Source organism: Drosophila erecta, unplaced genomic scaffold (assembly GCF_003286155.1).
Source record: "Drosophila erecta strain 14021-0224.00,06,07 unplaced genomic scaffold, DereRS2 tig00000092-arrow-pilon, whole genome shotgun sequence".
NCBI lineage: Eukaryota > Metazoa > Arthropoda > Insecta > Diptera > Drosophilidae > Drosophila > Drosophila erecta.
This window is the reverse complement of record NW_020825207.1, coordinates 5,707,807-5,724,778: the sequence shown is the minus strand read 5'-3', so window position 1 is coordinate 5,724,778 and position 16,972 is coordinate 5,707,807.

The following is a 16,972-nucleotide window of genomic DNA, read 5'->3' as shown; positions in this document are numbered from 1 at the left end:
CGATTACATTCATTGCGAATGGTGACAATTATTTTTGGTAGGTAACCTAGCTAAAACATTTCCAGAGTAGCAAGTTCACATTTCACGGTGGGAAACTTAGGAAAATGTCGATGACTTGAAAAGCTATCAAACCAGCTCGACTACACAGCAGTGCTGTATAAGGTTTTTTCAATTGAGTGTTGACAAATGACAACTGCCCGCCAAATTTAAATTGTTATTTAAACAGTTATATTGTACAAAAAAAAAGCTATACCTATAAATTTCAAAATTTAAAAAGTTTTTACATTGATTTTATATGTTGGTACTTGTTACGTTTGATTTCAATGGACTTTAAATTGTAGTTTTAAGATTATTTTCCCAGTCTTTATGAATATATTTAGCGAAACATAAGAGTGAAGCAAAGTAAAATTAAAGCAAATAAAAATAAAGACAAAATACAATTATTCATTACTACTTTACTTATAAGGGCACTAGTTAGAACCCAGTTTTGGTAAAAGTGCTACTTCCTTGGTATTACTGCTATTTAACAGCATATCTAATATATTTTGGATTAAACTAACAGTTTCTTTTGGTCATGCAAATATTTTACGATTTAGGTCCCAACTTAGCATTTTTTATTATCGTACTATAGAATACTGAGGAAAAGTGTATTATTAAATATTTGGGTCGGTCTTCAATTAATGAATTTTATAGTTGGAAAGATATAATAAAACTCGAGTATCTAGAATTGGATCTTGGGAGCATACATTTGTTAATTATAACTAATTACTAAGCCCACAAGCAAGGACATCATTCTGCTGCCTTACATTTCAAATGGTTTTCGTCAGCGTTTACAGGGGTATAATTTTATTTAATTGAAATGACCGATCGTTAACAACCAGTGACAGATATAGTTTAAATATTGCGGCACACATCAACATTGTAGTCCGTGCCCTAGGCCGCACTATCGCCCCGTTTGATGTATGTATTTTCCTGGCGTTATCAACGCAGTCATCTACAACCCTTTTCCCCCAACTCCTTGCTTGTTTTCCACACACACACACTCACACACGCACACAGTCGCACTCGCAGGATAACCATGAAGAACTGGGAAACCGAACAGAAGAACAATTTAATTAGTGATGACATGTTGCCATTTAATTTTCTTGTAAAAAGCGTAATTAAAAATGTTCGGCTCGCAGCTGGAGCTGCTGGAAGCGTCAAGGTGGAAGGATAAGGACGCGATGGCAAAGGTGAAGGCAAAGTAAAAGGATTCGTAGGTAAACAAGCCAGCAACGATCATATATCGGTAGGTTGGCTATAAATCATATTGCGACTGACTCCGGCGCATATTAGGGCCTCCTAAACGATGAGATAATCTATGGTCGCAGCGACAACAAAATGCGGCCACCGGCAATAAATTTGGAAAATACAAAACATTCTGACAATTTTCCGTGGCACATGTGTGTGTGTAGTAAGTTTGTGGGACTATCCTGGCTGGCTGCACACATCGAGGACAAAGGCCACAGGACACAGTAGTCACGTCAACACTTTCAACTCTTTGGGCTGCCTTTTGTTTCGCCCTTCGTCGTATCCTTTCGGCAATAAAAATTCCGTTTGCTATTTATCTTGATTGTCCCCAAGTCGCCATCGCCATCGCCATCGCCATCGCTATCGCTATCGCCATAGCTATATAGTCCCATTGTCGGGTTTATGTGCAGGACCTAGTCCAAAGTCCAAAGTCCGGACACTTGAATGTTGGTCGCCGTCGCGATGCCTGGACATTTTTTGCTTAATGAAATGTACATAAAACTAAATGAAATTAAGTTTGTGGCGTGCTCGTGCCAAGTCCGATGGCCCACTCCACTTTGTATTCTAAGCCGTGGCTGCGTGTTTATTACCGCGTCGGACATAAAACGCAAACAGAGCCTTTTCCGCGCTCAAAATGGCCGACAGCGAACCCTTTTCCCGGAAATCGCAATCCCTATCGTCCGTTTCGCATTGAAAATTAAAGCACTCGATGAAGGGGGCGGGGCGGAAAGGGGCGTCGCAAAAGCTCATAAAGTCGAAATTAAATAATTTGTCTTCTTAATTTTCAAATAAATTCCTCATCATACGAGAAAAAGGGAAAGCCCGGTCGGGTGGGGGAAAACACAATTGCCAGGCACTAAGCAGTTAGCAGTAGGCAGTGAGCAGTGAGCAGTGAGCACCCCTCGGCAAAGGAAAAGCCGACAGGATGGCAAGTGAACTCGGCCAGCCAACCAGAAGCGTGGCGAAATGGCAACCAGCACCCCAGCATCCCCTCGCATCCGCAGGATAAACACTTGAGGAGCTGAGTTTTATTAAATTCGACCTACGCCACCCCATGAATATCCTTGCGCCCTCGCCCTCGCGACACTTTTCGTATTGTATTTTTTAATATGTTTGCTCATCCGACCGACCGACCGACCGACCGAGCGACCGTCTGTCTGTCTCTCAGTCACCCGGCACAAATAATCGTGTACACCATTAATCCTTATTTCACGGCATTGTATCGTCCTTCGCCCCGCCATCCCCGCGCACGTCTAGCCTCCTTGAGCATCCCCTCGCGCAAGGACAAGTGGCATGTAAGCGATTATCGCAAGGATATCGCAGCATATCACAGGATATCGCAGGATATCGCAGAAGTGAGGTGCGGGGAAAAACAATAAATGTAAAAATAAATAAAAGGGTGTCAATGACTTTTGATAATAGGAATGATTGTCCAAAAATGCTCAGATAATATAATATTCGATGCGAATGCACTGCAAGAAAAACCCGCTGGCAAAAGCGTAACGAATTTATAGGGAGCTTTTACTGTCAGTTAGGGTAATGAACTAAAGAGTAAGTGAGTAAGATTATAAGATTATAGACGGAAGTAAAGGGAATTTTCTTTTCAATAATTGAATTTAAAGTTAGTTATATGGCTTTTGTTTTGGAAGCGTTTTTTACCGATTGAATCTATCTACTGAGTATATTGTTTATTATCGATAAACTATTGATTATTTCGATACCCCATGATAAGCTAACCGATAGCAGAAAATATTGAATTGGAAGTGGGACCACTAGAACTTTTCTGCCAGTGCTGATGAAATCTCGTTCCAAAAAACCAATAAAGTCCGAAGACAGCTTTCGGCAATCACAAAACGATTTGGCGTACACGCACAGAGCCCGTGCACCCCGTACACCCCGTACTCCCCCAAAACTCCCAATATTCGCAGAGCTGGGTGCTGACTCTATATATCTCTCTTGTCCTTTTCAATAGTTTCAGCACGCTTTACGCTTGGCCTAATTGCCGGATCCGGATGAAGCTGCCTGGCCTTACCCCCCTCCTGGACCATCCCCGCACCCCGTGGCCACGCACGCTCTGTTTTCCGACTGGAATGTTGGACTTTTCGACATATACAAATTTCGGCAATGCGACTAAGGGACGGGGTAGTGAGCGAAATGAAAAATGACAACGCAGGGTCGTCTGTCCTTCGTCCTGCGTCCCGCGTCCCGCGTCCTGCGTCCTTCGTTCGCCGTCCAAACGTCGAGTGGAGTGAAGACCGCACGCACTTTTGGCAGCAGGAGCGGAATCAGGACTCGCTCTATGCTGTCCCCGTGATCCTTTCACTGCATATCCTTTTGATGCCGAGGGTGCGAAACGTTTGAATGCGAAATTAAATGATAAAAGCTAGCAGTGACACACGCACAACACACACCACACACAGCACACACAACAACCCAGTGGCTGAAGGTCGAGCACCTGTTTTATTAAAAAGCAAATAAGGGAATTTCGAGTGGTGGGGGACGGAAGGAAAAGGACCACCGCAGACAGCAGAGGGCACTGCGTCTGAGGCATTGTTAATAGTCGGATGATGTGGATGATGGTGATGAGCATAGGGGGTGGGGATGTGCCGAGGAGGACGGCGGATGGCGGATGGCGGTGGTGGCTGCATGTCCTAGATGAGCTGGATGCCTCCTTGCGCCTTCACCCCCCGCAGCAATGCCGTTCCTGCGGACTGTCAAGTGGTTGGCGTAGCATAATAATTGTGCATATTTGGCTTTTTAATAAAATCTAATCGTCATGGCATCGGGAGCTCATGGACACCCGGCCACGCAAGGGGTGGCGCACAGTTCAGGGGGCGGCGGCAATGAAATTTTAATTAAATTTACCCAAACAAACCCATCCGATGAAAACCCATCCATGAAATCCGATGAAATGGGGGGCACTGAGGCGGATCAGCGTTCGATATTGATTGAGCACCGCAAATGTCTGGCGCTTTATGAAATATGGCTGCAATGACCAATTACCTCTATTTATGGCCAAATAATCTTGGCTTTTAGCGCTTAAGCCATCACTGGGGGATTTAACCGATGGACAAGTTGAGTGGCAAATCGGGCCAACACAGTCGCACTTCTCGTAATGGTGCTAGAAGGATATAGAAACTTACAACAATGGTTATTATTTGATAGTGCAGGTCCCCAATAAATTTAAAACCATTTTGAAGCTGTCAACAATTGTGAAATTTGATTTTTTCACATTACATAATGGTGCGTAAACAATTTGGCCTGCGGGACCCAATGAAATGCCAAACATGAAACTTTGCGAAATGAAATTCAGTTTTTCTTATCGAGGCAACCAAACAACCAAACAACCCAACAACCAAACAACCACACCGGATACTGAGGCAAACGTGATGATGCATTTAAGATTCTTCCGATTGGTCATTATCGTCTGGCATTTAATGTTGGCCTCGTCTTCGACGGACGGCGTTTTTGATTGATCTACTCATTGACGTTGCTGCCCCAACCACTCTGGTTCACTCTGGGCCACTCTGGTCCGCTCTGGTCCACTCCATCCTGCCGCAGCTCCTCGGAGTCCTCCGCGGCCTCCTTCCCCCCTGGGCTTCTGGAGAAGGAGGCCCCAGAAGACACAGATGGCGGCAGTCGATAAGCGAAGTGGCGAGCGAGCAAAAAGTGCAATGGCGTTGACAAAATGGATGATGGGGCCCAAGGTTGCGCAAGTGCATCTCGTTTTTGTGCAAAGGATCGCGGTTCAAAGGGGCAGCTACCGAACGACTTGATAGAGTTGTACGGCGAATAGATCGCGAGATCTTCTGATTTTATGATTATGGGCGAGGAAATTACTTGTACGGGTATATTGAAAATCCAGGGGCTTAGTGCTTCAAGTAAATGTGTCTTTTAGCAATGATTTTGATATAAAAACACACATGTTTATAAGGTATATAAACAAGTTTTTGGACTCCTACCTTTGCAGAACGAAATGAGGTATCGTGCATAGTCGTATACAAATAAGTTTGATTTTCTTGCAACTCATTTCCGTAGAAAATAAATGTTGTCATTAGGTTTGGAATCTGTCACATCGAAATGGAATGCTAGTGCTTTCTGAGCACTCCCGAATGACCAATTTTTCTAATGATTATAAGAATTCTGATTCCCCACCTCTGATTTATAACGTTCCTCTCTCTTTCTTTCATCGTATCCGTCTCTTTCTCCGAATAGACGAAACTGATCATCAAAAATGCGCGACGTCCAAAGCGTTTTGCAACTTGCCGCAGCAGCAGGGGCAACAACAGCGGCATCAGCATCTTGCAGTTGCATACCCCGGCGTACACAGGAGGCATCCCCCCCCCCCCCCACCCCACACGCACACACTGAAAACAACTGTTACAGTATAGTTTTAATGGGTTTAACTTTATTGAACACAACAAAATAACATTAAGGTGCCTTTGTTACTAGATTATTTGCTCAAAGTTAACTTATGATTCTGGTTAGGTGACGAATGGTTCAAAAAAAAATCCAAAGGCAGGATACTAAAAAATGAGGACATACTAAGACCTATGGGCTTAATGTTATTAAGAGAAGTGCATTCGGCACTAATTTTTATCCTTTGACGCTATCAGTGACTGGTTGATATTTTGACACAGCATTTCTTTCAGTGCACCGCTTTCCTCTGAGATATGGAGGGAGGTGGCGGGAGGGGGGTAAACGATTCCCAGGCCTGGAATCGGGAATCGAAGCGATCGTGCGTCATATGAATGCCTCGTGGTTTGTGCAGCTCCTCGTCCGATGTCAAGAAACAAATTTGGTGGCTACTCGTTCTCGTTCTCGATCTCGATCTCGTCCGTTCGATCGTTCGATTTGGGAGCAGGATCTGGATGAGCATGGATCGGGGGCAGCCGAGGACGAGGGGAAGAGGAAGAGGCAGAGGCAGAGGCAGAGACACAACTGCTAACAACTGCATTCGATGCAAGTCGAGGAGCAGCGGAGAGAGAGACAAAAACAACTTAAAAGCATTTCGCAGTTGAGCCGACGCAAGACTTCATCATCTTTGTGGCTGGAAAATGGGCTGGGGCAGGGTGGGGTTAAGAGGATGCGAGGTGGGTTAAACGAGTCCGGGGGGCAACAATTTAATGCTGACGATCGCGGTTGTTTGCTCCCCGGCTCGTTTGGCCATTTTGCCATTTTGCCGACGCAAGGAGATAAGAAATTTCGCGATTTGCTTGGCAATTGGGAAAAACTAGAAAAGCAACAATTTGATTAACAACGCTGAGAGAAAAACCTGACTCCACAGATCAACAGCTTCATAATTCTGGCTATTAGTTGACTTAGGACCCAAAATCCAATCAAGTCCCAATCCAATTAGTCTACTTCTACTTACTTACAACACGATTATGATAACATGGACCATCTTAAGTTTTAATATTTAAATATTATATATCAAGTGCCGTTTGAAGGAGCAGAAAGGCTCATGGTTAACATTGTAATCTGGCGGAGCTTGCTGATTTTTTGATTTCACAGATAACGGGTTGATTTGTTCTCAGTGCAGTTCGTGTACATGTTCTGGTTCTTCCCGGGAACCCTCGGGTTAGGAAGCGCGCCTTATCAGTGCACTGGAGTCCGGGCTGTCGCCGCCGGATCGTGTCCGATACGGGGTCTTAGGATTCTCGTCCTGACGCTCCTACTCCTCATCCTCGTCCGCATCCGCATCCACATCCTCGACCTGGCTCGCCGGCTGCCCAAAGATTGGCCATCGGATGGCTTTGTCTTTGTGCCGCCGAAGAAACCTGGGACGCTGCACGGAGAGCGGCAAAAACGCACCGAATATCAGGGCCAAAGCGGAGACTGCAAAACAGAAGCGCGCCCGGAATGTGAAAAGTTGGTTCCCATGACTCCATCTCCCTGGGACAAGGCGCTGTTCAAAGACACCGAAATTCATCGTCTCCATCTTCGCTCCATGTAGCTCTGTAGCTTTTGTAGCTTTTGCTGCCCCTTTTGCCTCTTGTGGGTTTGTCTCTTCCGTCGTCTGTCGCGTTTTGTATTGTATTTGTAGCTCCGGTTTGGGATCCCCAAGCCCCCAAACTGCCTCCTTCCCCTCCCCTCCCCTCCCCCTACCCCACCCACCGCTGTTCACCTCGCGAGTTGTTCGCTGTTTATCAGCGATTTGGAAGCATTCAACACGCTGTTTGAACTAACATAAAAACATATTGAAACATTTGGCATTGCTGGCGATAAGGAGTGGCGGAAAAGGGGGAGTGGCCCGGGGGTTACACGGTGGAAAAGGGCCTACATGTTGATATCAGTACATCTATTGTATCAATAAGTTAAATGTTTATTCCTATTGAGTGTGCTACTAGAAGTTTTGAAGTATTGGCTAATGCTCACATTAAGGATTGCTTGAGTTGAAAGCGTGTAACAAAGTTTAATGTTTAATTCGCAGAAAACATGGCATGTTTCCTAAAAATAAATATACTAAAAACTGTGTATTTATTAGTTTTTAGAGTTCCAATGCAGAAAAGTAAGTGAACTATGTCTTTTGGACGCAACTAAGCATAAGCTTAAACATACTAAGCTAGAAAAGCATGATTCACACTCGATTCCCGTCCGGAATCAGTATATATGTACATAGGCACATTTTCGCGCCGTGCAGGAGCACTCCGTCTTAAGTAGGCACTTCTCACCTCAGGAGTGCCACGAGGATTCGGGCAGGAGTCGCCGGTTTGCGGATTTTCGGGACTGGAACGGGTGGGATGGCCTCGCTAGCATACTTCTGTGCGCACTCGCGTCTACCTCAAAGCAAATACTTCGAAAACATTTTCATTACTCCAATTTGTCGTCGTCATCTCAGCGCTGCTCGACTGCTCGCCTGCTTGTCTGCCTCGTTGGCTGATTTGATTGTCCCGTCCGCCGTTCATAACTTTCACGGCGGGATGTGGATGAGCGGAAAATCGCAGGCGGCACGCGGCTGGCGGCGTGCGGGGATGGGAATGGGAACGGGGTTGGGGTTGGGTAAGTTCAGTCAGAGCCGTGTTTACCCGGGTAATGAGCCCCAAATTACTCGTAGTTTCCATGGCAAGCGATTTTCCAGCCAGTTCATCATAGCGACATCCGCTTGCCGCCGGCTCCTTTCGCCACTTTTTGTGCATTCAATTTGCACGGATGTGCAATCGAAAGTTTGCCAAGCTCTTCGGCTGGCCGGGCATTTGACCTTGTGGCACATGCAAAAAATATAGTGTCGCACGGAATGCCACAAATAGGGTTTATTGGTGAAAAATTGATGTTGTTAGCCCCCACATACCATACACACCCCACACACACACACACAAGAAGGTCAGGCTAAAAAGCCCGAACAATGCGGCTGGAAAAATGAGAGGGGAAGTGGTTTTCCACCTGCCGCCTGCCATTTATTGAGTGCCATTTTCCCTTGGAGCTCGTAAAGTTTATTCAAAGCACCTATTCTAACTAGTGTCATCAATAAATCTTATGAAAGCAATATAACTTTAACTTTTCTAAGTTAAATCGAACAGTATTGTGGTATTTGACGATTAAATTGTGTTAAAATGAAATAAAAAATATATTTTGGCTTATCCGTTCTGATTTGATATTTAGTAATATTAACCGTATAATTCTATAAGCAAATAAATCATTATCTGGGTTTTTATTATAAGAGTAATTACCAAATAAATCCGTGACATAGTTTACTTGTCAAACTTCCCACACAAGTTTTAAAACGAGGTATTGTAAAGTTCCTTGTGTTTCACTAATTGAATGTTATTACTTGCTGGATAATAAGGCATGTTTTCAAATAACTGCTATTAATAAGACTCTTTTCACAAAGGCGCCCTCACAGGGGTCACTCGCTAAGTAAAAACCCACTGAAGTGCACAACTAAATTGCGGGATAAGAGCATATAGGCCGTACGTGCTGGCCAGCTATCGTGTTCATTATCTTAACATGCCCAGCAAGGACTACTTGCATATTCGACGGCAAATGCCAAACGCGACCAGGCATCAATTTCAACAGCTGCTCCGGGGAATCCCATTCCCATTCCCATACCCATTCCCACTCCCAATCCCAAGCTCGTTCCCATTCCCTCTGCCGTCCACATCCGCCACATCGGCAGTTCGCCACTTCGACAAACGAGGCGAGTGCTGAAAAATGCAAATCAAGTTTCAAATATTTGAACAATAATATCTGTGGAATGCCACCCAAATTACTCACGCAGCTCGAGGGGGAGAAACAGGACGAGGACGAGGGCGAGGACATCGGGCATCGGGCATCATACATATTTAAAATGTCGCGTGCTGTTAACTTTTGAAATGCCAAAAATTAACGGAATGAAATGGGGACTTCAGCTCCATATATACATTCTAATTAATAGCGGCGGCACCAGAATGCTTGAGAGCGAACGGGAGGGAAGGAGAGAGAAGGAGACAGAGAAAAGGATGTGTGCGGCACACTAAAAAGGCATTAGAAGCGTTCTAGAATCACCAGATGCTGATCCTCCGATCGGTGGTGGTCCTCGCATTCGGAGCTGTCAAATGAATGCATTATGCATATGGAATGAGCAGGATGTCCCTCCATTTGGACAGCTTATCGCTGCCGAAACGGCTACCGCTGTCCGTCGCTTGAGTGCCCCAAGCTGCACCTTTCCCGGCCATCCAGCCATCCAGCCTTCCACTTTCCAGCCCGCCACCGGCTTACCTGATTTACCTGGCCACCGGGGGCGCCGGCCAGAGTTATCGACGACACATTGACAGGACATAATCGGCACACTTGTAGCGGCTTATCTTAATTGCTACTGACCTGCGCAACGTCCAGAGTGCCCAGCTCCCAGTTTCCAGTTTCCAATTCGCGGTTCCAGGTTCCCAGCTTCCAGCTCCCAGCTCCCATGGTGCTCCACTTCCATCCACGCGGAGGTTTCTCAGGTCCCGCGAGTTATTTTAAATGCGTTTTTCAAGTGCTTGTCTGCTTAAGAGCGCCCAGTGCGCTACACTGACGGAAAATGGGCCTCATTAGGCATGCAAATAGATATATACTTTCTGCCAAAATGTCTAAAAAAGGCTAAACAACATACCAAATAGTGGGCTTCAAGCACTTTCTCCATGGATCAGGGAACTCTGTGTCTTTTCAACTCCCAGCTCATCTATGCAGTTCTATGTTTCCCATTAATGACTTTGATTTTTCGGCTTGGCTTTCGAGCGCCCATTGTTCTCTGTGTAGCCCCGCGTGTGTCATAATGGTTTGCATATTTGTTTGTTAACTACTGCCGCCGCTGCTTTCTGGTTTTTCACTTGCTTTTCTCTTCCACTCAGCTGGCATTTTCGCATTGCTCAGCTGGGCGTTTGTGGTCATTGCTAATTAAAGATTATGCGCTGCGCGTGTCCCCGATGCATTCCCTGGATCAAATGGGATTCCCCGGATGGCTGATGGCTAAAGTTGATGGCCGGGCTTACCTGGTTGGGTGGTAATACGCGCTGCAGAACTTCGCTGGATAGTTGAATACTTCGATACTGGGATAGCTGGATACTTGGGTAGCTGGATACTTGGATAGCTAGATACTGGATACCCGTATAAATCGAGTGGCTCTGTAAATGGCTGTGGATTGGCGATTGCCTCGGACTTTGCTTTTGTTTTATTCCGCAGAAGTGTAAATTGCGGCTCAATGTGCGAAATTATCATTACCATATCGGGTTGTCAAGAATTTTAACGGCCATTTCTGTGAGTGTGTGCGAGCTGGCGAGTGTGTGTGTGTGTGTGTGTGCGAGTGTGTGACAAACGCAAGCTCATGTAAGTGCTCTCATCGAGTGGATTTACGTGGAATTGCAAGTGGTGGCCCCCTCCGGCCCCACTCCTGCCCCTCCACGCCCCCCATCCATGCTGATGGATGAAGCTGCCACTCGCCCGCTCTCTCCCTGTCCCACTCCCTCTCCCGCTCTCGCACAGGTGGACACCCAATATGGCTATTGAGTTATTCACTTTGACATGCCGGCAGCGACGACAGTGGCATTCCACTCCATTGTGAGTCCACTGGGCTGAGCCGAAAACTGCAGCTGGAATGCGTATTAGCAATAACAGGGCGCATATTTCGTGCACTTTTCGTTACTCTCTTTTTGCTTTTGGTACTGGCCCCCATTGCCCCCACCACCCCCTCTCGTTTTTTATTTTATTTCTATGTGTGGTTTTTCGGGTGTGTGCCTTATAGGTGGATGAAGAATTATGACAACATGGCATAGTTGGTGAAAGTATTTAGGAGCGACCTGGCGGTTGCATGCCCCACCGACATTACACCCCCACACCACTCCCCCTTCGGTTTTAATTACGCCCCTTTACGGCAGTACACGCACATATTTTTGGCAGGGTGCGTGTGTGTGTGTGTGTGTGGGTATGACGGGCAGGGGGGTAGGAAGGGAGGTAAGCTTAAGGTCAGCTGCGAGTCCTGCGGCAAAAGTCCAACCCTTGGCAAAAGATGTCTGCCGCAGCCACTGTGCTGCTCACTCTCACACAAACGAGCGCACACAGGCAGAAACGCACACACGCACAGTGTACACTGTGGAAATAAACCGGTTTCCTGAGAGCAAGGGGTTCAACCTCTTTGCATTATTGGGCGGAGACTTGAGCTTGCTCTAGCTCTTATCTCTCTCTCTCGCCGCCGCCCCTCTCCACCTCTCTCGCACGCTCTCTCTCATGCCTGAAATGAATTGTTTGTGCCTTGTGCGAATTATACATCACGCCAGGTCTGAAGTACACTACAGTTGTCTCGCTCAGGCGCAGGCGGCGTAGCGGCGCGCGAGGCGAAGGTGCGAGCGGGAGGGCCGACTTCCTTGACTTTTGCCAAAATGTTGCAATTGTTCATGGGGAGTAGTTAGGTGAAGCAGGAAAGTGTGGAAATGGGGACGCGGGGGCGGTGGGGGCATGTGGGCGCGGGACCTGTGGGGGCTGGATCGCCACCCACCTCGCTCTCTATCGATTCAGCGAAGTGAACTGCATTTGCGGCACTTGCACTTGAATGCATTTTAAAGCGCCCGTAGCAGAGAGCATAGCATATTTTTCCACCAAATTTCAACAATTTCAACAATGCCCCGTCCATTTGCCGTTATGAACTGCATATGTATGGGCGTGCGTGTGTGTGTGTGTGTGTGCATATCGCCAGCAATACATATGCACGAGTTGCAACGACATGCCTCTGTGTGTGCATTATTAACCAAATATTTTATATTCATCTCTCTGCTGCGCACTCTGCTTCTTGCTTTTTTACCGCATTTTCATGCCGTTTGCCTGGCCATGTGTGTGTTTGTGTGTGTGAGTGTGTGCGAGTGTGGCTGTGAGAATGTGTGTGGGCGGTGCACAGTGGATTCCCTTTTAATTAACTCAATTTCATGGCATTTTCTCCTCTACGCTTCTTTTTTTACAGCACATATTTCATATCCTTTCCGACGATGTGACGTGATGTGGTAATAAGTTGCATTCTTTTTGTGTATTTGCAATAATTGCCCGGCAAATGTAAATAAAACAACGCATTATCAATAAAAATGAACCCTGCTTGGGGTTTTATCAATTGAGTGTTGAAATGCATATTTCGCATAAGTATAATTGAACTTTCACAAATATCCACAGAAATTAACTACAAAGTTCATTTTCAAGAACTTGCTGTGAGAACTTAACTCCAGGCTACAAAGAGCACGAATTTTACAATGTATTTAACAATTTTCATTTAAGATCCCATTTTAATCCGCAGAAAAGCTTGATATTTGCATGAAATAATAAGAAACAGCACTACGTTTTGATTACGATGGTTCCTGTATGTATGAACTCATATATAAATCGAATTATAACTACTTTATATTAACTAGTTTTTATTTTTCTAGCGAAGCTAACAATCTTCATTTTTAAAAGAGTATGATATAAAATTTCATTTGGAATCTTTTAAACTAGTTCGTAAGTACTACTTTTGAATACACATTGTGTTAACTCTTCTTTACGATAAAACTTTATTACGTATAATTTGCGGGTAAGTAAGTCTACACCCCCTTAACTAACTGGACTTTCTTGGAGCAAATTAAATTAGATGGCGCGGAATATTCCTAATACAGTTTGTGTTCATCCACCGACGACTGCCGCCCCAATCCAATTTCCACAGACAGGAGACAGCGGACAGGAGACAGGAGGCCTAACCCGCATCCGGAACCGGAGCATCCTTTGCCAGGTCAAACTAATAAACTTTGCTTGCTTTTTTCCCGGCCATCCTTGGGCCCGCAGAAACCTCATCTCGTCTGGGGTCCTTTGTCTTGGGGAGTCCTGGGGCGCCGCCTATAGATATAATTGCTGTTTAAAGGGCCTGCTGGAGCGAATGGGGAGAACGGGGGGAATGGGGAGAATGGGGAAGTGCAAATGCAGCCGACAACTTCAAGTCGAGCATTTTTGTGAATTATTTTCCCATTATGAGCAGATTAAGTTTATTGTGCGGCCATTGGCAGAGTCCTGAAAGAGTCCTGGCAACGCGCGGGGCATTTTCCGTTTTCCATCTGCGCTGCGTGGCAGTGGGCGGTGTGCGGAATCAACCCGACATCTTGGCAGCTGCTTTGGAAAGTTCACTTCAACACACACACAGACACGCACGCACACACTTACAGACATCCTGCTTTGTTTTGAGCTCCTTGGCAGCTGGAGCTTGTGCTGAAGTGGAGAGGACAAGAAAAAAAAGGAGGGGAGAAGAAAGAACGGTGGTAAGCGGAGGAAAAGTATTTTAACGCGGTCTGAATTTCAAAAGTTTGCCAAGGTAGAACCGCTCGAGGCCAAAACGAGTGGCGGAGTGGGGCTATCACTTGACATTCCCAGCGATTCCCTTTGAAGCATTTCGTTTGTATGCAAAATGTTGTTTCATAATTTTCATTCTGTTTGCTTAAACGTGTAAATTAGAAAATGCCATCGAGAGAGGAAGTCGGCAAGGTGGAGCGTGGAAGCAGCAAGGAGATATCGTACACACATTAATTAGAATATAAATGGAGCATTTGGCTCCATGTCTTTGTCTCCGATGCACAGGAAATGTCACCTTGTCCCGGCCACTTTTGGGAACTCTGCTGGGTACGCAGGACTCTTCGGTTGGGCACAGACAAATAAATCACAGAGCAAACGCCACACAAACTGACATGACCGGACCAACCTACCAGCCAGTCAAATGGAAAGGAGGAAAATGGAAAGGAAACCAACCAGATGCACATGCAACCGCAGGCAGCCCGAAATGAACCCGAAAACCATGGGGAAATGCGGGAAATCGGGGAATCGGGGAATCGGGGAATCCGGATTGCGGGCAGGAAAATGATGTATGGATTTTTTAACGCCGCTGATTGTCTGCGCAATCGCCGGAGCCACATGGAGCTACCAACGCATCCCATCGAACAGTAGCCCCGATTTTCGGGACGATGACTCGATTTCGAAGGATTCCAATTGCGCTGCCTGGCTTCCAGTGCCGTAATCAGCGCCGCATGTGGGGAGCATTGGACGCCCAACATGTGCTCAAAATGTGTTGCATCCACAACAGCGTTAATTATAAATTGATTTCAGCTCCCATGCGAACCCACCATTATCTGCATGGCAGCGAAGCATTTCGATTTGGCAACATATTTAGTTCCATCATTGGTTGATCCAATGAAAGTGGTCTATTGGAAACATGGATGGGCTCTGTAATAATGTGTGGTATCTAAGTTGTTGGCCATTTCGGCTGACCTTCTCAGAGATACAGCACTGCAGTACTAAGCCCATTGTACAACTCGAACTTGTCATTTTTCTTTGTTAACTACTCTGCATATCGCAACTTAAGTTTATCAACAGAAAAATGTTATAAAACCTTCGATAGAAATCATTCCTCGTTATTAATTGTTATTCATGCCATCTGACATACACCCAAGGGATTCTTTTTCGCAAGATTAAACCACTTTGTTCGAAACAATCGCCATATACCATATAACATCTACCACACTATTCCATGGGCTTCTCACCTCTCCTCTTCTCATAACCCCAACTCCAACCGGCAATTAGCAGCCAATACGATTTGGCCAAATTTACGAGCTGCACCCGGGCCGCCGCAGTACGTGCCACCAGAGGTCTTCCATCCATCCAGCCGTCGACTCATCCATCCACATCCATTTCCAGCGATTTCTCCAGCGGAGGCGTTGCGATACCTTCTCCCCAAAGACGCTGGGAAAATGTTTTTATTTATATTTTGCGGCCAGTCACGCACATTCGATGGTCATAAAGTGTCGCCGCGTGGAGTCAAAGTTCCCCTGTCGAACGGTGGCTCCTTCAAATGGGGCCTCCAAAAATATCCACGTGCCACACTTCGCTCTTTTATTATTGTTTTCCCATCTTATTTATTATCCAACTTTGGTTGCGCTCGCCTTTTGTTAACATAACTTAACCGAATACCAAATGGGAAATTTGTTGGCCTCCGATTCTTGTTTATCTGGGGTAAAATTAATTTCCATTTAATGTGGCAAACGGGTTTGTTGACACTTGGTCCAATAACCCACGCGGAAATTGAGGTATTCATTTTGTTGGAGGTGCCACTTTTGGGGGCGACTGCATGGGATTGATGGAGCTGAATGAATACTTCAGATTGCATTGTCGCAAGTCTTGATCTAAGTATTGTTAAGTGCAGGAATATTTGGAATATGTTTATGTTTTTCAGCGAAATAGAAAGCTTAGAATTGAGAGCATCCGCACCTTATTTTTTAGTTGTCCTTTCAACTTGCAAATTCTCCGCTACAAATTGCAATTTCCTGCATATTTATAGAACTTTTCGTTATCCATATTAATAACATTCTTTAGCTTCTAATCTATTATAGAGGGGATTTAAATTGAAACAACAGCATTAAACATATATTTATTTAAACATTCTCTTACTTGAATGTAAAGCAATCTTAATCTGTAATCGGCGCTTTTTGTGCTTGCAATCCGCAACGGAATAGATACAAGACTACAAAATACAACTTGTTCCTTAGAGGGAAAACATTTAGCCGAACTCATTAACACACAATGCGGCCATAAACAACAACAAAAATGCCACCGACCAGAGTCAAAGTTGGCCAAAGGAAGGAAGTAGAGCCGCCAAACGGAACCATCTGTCCCAAATGGCGAAACTTGAGTGACAACGGCAGCAGGATCGCCAATGTTCGGGCCAAAAAAAAAGAACCGAGAAGGGCCAACAAAAAGAGGTGAATTGAATGAGTTGCGGAGGGAAGTTATTAAAAAGCGATAAACCCAGAGCAAAACGCATTTGGCGAATTGTTGAACACCTTGTGGATGGCCTGCCTTTCCTTTGCCTTTCGGCCAGGCGCAGTTACCGCGAATTATGGAATTCTTATGCTAAAATAATGGACCCACAGCCGGACTCGAACTCGGACTGGAGCTGAAGCCACCAGGCTAGTGGTTCATCGATCAGTAATAAATTTGTTGCGTACACCGGGGGTACAGAGAAAAAAAGGGAAGCAAAAAATGGAATATGGAGCGGGAGCATGTCGCGCGTTTGTTTCATTTCTTTAATTCATGAGCAGGATTGGTAGCGGTGGCTCTGGACCAACTGTTCATGCTCCGGCGATCGAAGTTGAGGTGCGTTGGCCAACTGTGCGTTACGTCGCTGAAAGTCAATAGTATGTGCGCCCCCTCCCCGCTGCTCTGCCCACTTGCATTG